The sequence below is a fragment of the Acyrthosiphon pisum genome, unplaced genomic scaffold, assembly GCF_005508785.2.
Source record: "Acyrthosiphon pisum isolate AL4f unplaced genomic scaffold, pea_aphid_22Mar2018_4r6ur Scaffold_21085;HRSCAF=22993, whole genome shotgun sequence".
Lineage (NCBI taxonomy): Eukaryota > Metazoa > Arthropoda > Insecta > Hemiptera > Aphididae > Acyrthosiphon > Acyrthosiphon pisum.
The window spans coordinates 14,649-19,036 of record NW_021770513.1 but is presented as its reverse complement, the minus strand read 5'-3'; positions in this window follow the sequence as shown (position 1 = coordinate 19,036).

The window sequence follows — 4,388 nt, the reverse complement described above, 5'->3', positions numbered from 1 at the left end:
GCCCTCGAAAATATTATTATCTTTAATTTTGTTAATAAGTGTTTTTGTCCTAAAATCATTCTAGAGCGAAAAATTTTAAATCTAAGTGAGCATGTTTATACGCTGTAAAATGTTTATTCTTCCCGTCAAGTGCTGCTCTTAGCGGTCTGTCTGCCGACGTAGGTTGTGCCGACGGCAGCGCCCCCCACTCTACAATGCAATTAGTCCGACTAGACTGAACTATAAAAATAGCACCACCGCCGCCGTGACAGCGATAGTGTGCCGTGTTTCTGATATATTTATAAATTATAATATTGATAAATCCTAGGTACATATTATTATTGTCATATTGAACAACATAATATAATTCATACAACAGTCTTGAGGTCTAATAACATGCATGCATTGTGCAAGTTCACTACGTAAACGTACGATATACGTTCCTAGTCACTAGTGTACATTGTGTTTATGAGACGTGTAAAAAATTGTTTTATATTATTTTTGTTCCCCGTTGTCTTTTTAAATTATGGGTAATAAAAAAAACCAAAAAAAAAAATACCTGCAATAAAAGGTTAACTGGCAATGCACTGTTTTCACTTCGCCGTTATAAAAAAATGAACAGGTAAGTTCGTGTTTTCCTAGTCATTTAATTTTTTAAAAGTATATTTTTATAGCTTATAATTATTATTTGGGGGGACGGAGTGCCCGAGCGGATTGCGACGCACACCGACGCTAGTTCGAACCCGGTCGCGGGTGGCATTTTTCTTCGGGCAAATCACGGCGTCCGGTAAAAAGTGCTGACATCCCCCACCCGGCCACCTACAACGGGTGCCCACTAAAAAATCTGCCAAACCTAAAACACACGTATTTACAAACCTACAATTTCTACCCTACAAACAAAAAAACTAATATAAAATTATTATTTATATGATATTATTATCATTATAAAATTCTGTCTGGGATAACTAATCATTATTATTTATTACCGGGATTAAACTGTTTTATTTTTAAAAAATGTAACGGATACACCAGGGGTGTCCAACCTGCGGCCCGTGGTAGATTTTGATGCGGCCCTCACTTCAATTTAAAAACCATGAATTAATTGTATATAATATATTAATATTACGAGAACAAATTTATTAAAGCCACAACTTCGATCGATCCAGATATTGATTCATTACTTTCACAAAAAAAGCAATTTAAAATTTCACATTAAAAAACTTTTTTAAGCTAAAACTTTTTTTTTGTTATAAATAAATATATTTTCTGTGTACTTATAATTAAATATTAATACTTGTAAAAATATTTCTGCTTATTATTCGCTATTGTAAAATTATAAAAAAATATATTGTTGTATTATAAAATATAATTTAATCATTAAATTTGAATGTATTATTATTAAAAAAAAATATGTGGCTCACAACAACTTCTACCTATATGATGTGGCCCAGTCTTCACAAAAGGTTGGACACCCCTGGGATACACTAAAGTAGTGTATTTAGGGCCTAGGGGGGGGGGGGGGCAAAGGAGTTAATTCATATAATTTTATATTATTAGACTCATAGCGGAGCGATGAATGTATTGATTTTACAATAATGAAAATGTGTTTTTTATTATTTGTTGTGTCTGCATATTATATGATAATAATAGTCAAAATAATACTTTAATTTTTAATTTCAATACTTTTTCTGGTGGGAAAGTCAGTATAATTGGTACTTTTAAAAGGTTATAGAATATAAAACTTCTTTTTATTTCAAAAAATAAACCGTGCATTCTTACACAAAACCCGATTTTGACAAACTCAAATTTGTTTTTCTTTTGGTCAAAAAGCTTGAAAATTGTAGTATTAAATTCCTCGAAAGTTGTTTGAAGTTGAAAAATATTAGAGATACATGGGCACAATTCTTTCTAATGTATATAAATTCATATTTTCATGTATATATAAAGTTCTATTCAAAAGAGGTTAGACGAGACTTCCCAGGAATACGGATCGACTTCAGTTATTAATGCTTCGACAAGTGCAATAGTTCCTAGGTAAATTGTTTTAAAATTTAATTTTTTTCTACATTTTAATATTTTAAAATTAAGATCATTGTGTTAATGTACTTTTATAATATTCTTAATTGTTTTAATAATAGGGTTGATGTTTTTACTAGCGACTTTGATATGACTGGGATAAATGCATTAGATTGTACGAATGAAGATATTGAATTGCACAATTTAGCAAGTGTCATTGAGACAAAAGTTGATGAATCATTGTTGAAGTATTTGAATACCTACTTTAAAATTTAGAAAATTGTATACTTAATAGACTTTTATAATATTCTTAATTGTTTTAATAATAGGGTTGATTTTTTTACAAGTGACATTGATATGACTAGAATAAGTTCATTAGATTGTATCGGTGAAAATATCGAATTGCATGAGTTAGCAAATGTCAATGAGACAAAAGTTGATGAATCGTCAATGAAGTATGTTTATTTGTACCCAATTATAAGTTATAACATTTTAGCGTATATATAATTATATAGGTGTATATAAGTTAATTTTAATTCACTATTACAGTATATCTAATGAAATAGATGGGCATAGGATTGTTGATGTGGCTCATATATTTTTCCAAATCCAAAATATTAAACATGACGGTGGATTTGGCTGTAATTTTATAGATATGAATTTTGTACGTGAAGTTCGTTCAGGATTCTATTCAGATTTTGTTTTTGAATGTAAAATGTGCGGTATTGAAAAAAAAATTAGTTCTTCGAAAAACAACCCAAAAGATAATTGGTCTATAAATAAAGCTGCAGTAAATAGTACTATCGCTGTCGGTAAGTAAACAGATATTATAATAATATAACTTATTTGATACATTTTCTTGCGTCAAGTTGAATAAAGGCTAATTTCGTGACACTTATAAGTCAATGTCGATATGTTGATTTTTAGGAATTGGATATACGCAGTTATCTGAGTTTTTTGCTGGATTAGAAGTGCCCTCAATATCTGCTAATACATACCAAATGATTCAAACAAATTTACAAAAAGAAATTCAAAATACAGCTTGGATTGAGATGAAAAAAGCCGGCGAAGAGGAGAAGAAATTAGCATTAGAATCCGGTAACGTTGATAAAGACGGAATTCCGTTAATCACTGTTGTAGCAGACGGACAGTGGTCCAAAAGAAGTTACAGTACGAGATATGATGCATTCTCGGGAGTAGTAAGTTAATGCGCACATAAAACAAAAAATTAATTTGTATATTAATTATGATTACAAGTAAGTGCAACGAAGGTTGTTATGTTTAAAACATCGGACACAAACTTATTGATTTTGTTTTAGACGTTTAAAACACAAGTTATAAACATCAATAAAAAACGTGTGCTTAAAACAATATTTTTAGTAAATTTTAAATTAAGCTTATTATACAGCAGAGCGACACTCACTTGCCAACCATTTTTAAAAAAAATTTAAAACGCTGTTTTTTGTTTTTATATAAAAAAACGCGTATTTTCCATACCCTGATTGCAACACATATTTTATATACAGTAATTGTTTGTACGTAGGTACAAACAAATTGTTTACACAGGTTAATCGTTAATTTTTTTTTTTATTTTACTATTTATTTTAGGCAAGTATAATTGGTTATAAAACCAAAAAAGTTTTATTTGCTGGTATCCGAAATCGATATTGCGTGACGTGTGAGAGAGCGTCTCATAAAAACATCGATGCACCTAAACATGCATGTTTTTTGAACTGGAAAAAGGGAGCCCACAAGTATTGAAGCTGACGCTATTGCCGAAAGGATTTAAAAAAAGTGTTGAAATGCATGGTGTTAAATATTTCAAACTGATCGGTAATAATTTTTTTTTTTTATTTATTAAAATAATAATTAAAATCAATGCCTACATAATTTTGTACACTAGGTAATTTTCGGTAATTACCTATATTTATATTTGTTTTTTAAAGAATTAAAATACAATTATGCGATTATACAATATAGTTCATTTGTAACTTAGGCGATGGTGATAGTAACGAAACGTTTAAACGATATACTTCCATACGGCCATGCTCTAAGAGTAGAAAAAATTGAATGCCGGAATCATTTACTAAGGAACTATTCTAAAAAAATGACGGCCTTAAGTAAACGAACTGATATGCCAATTGATATCAGGAAAAAAATATCCGAAAATATCCTCAGACTAAGAACCGATATCACTTCTGCTATAAAATATCGAAAATCACAAAATGCACAACTATCTCAAAAGATATCAGGTAAAGTTGAGTTGAAAAACGAGCATTATTTTAAGTAACAATAAATTAGCAATGTATTTATTTTATTTTAGCACTTCGATTTGATATAATTAATGCACCAAACCATCGGTTATTCAATAACCACAGTAAGTGTTCTTCTTA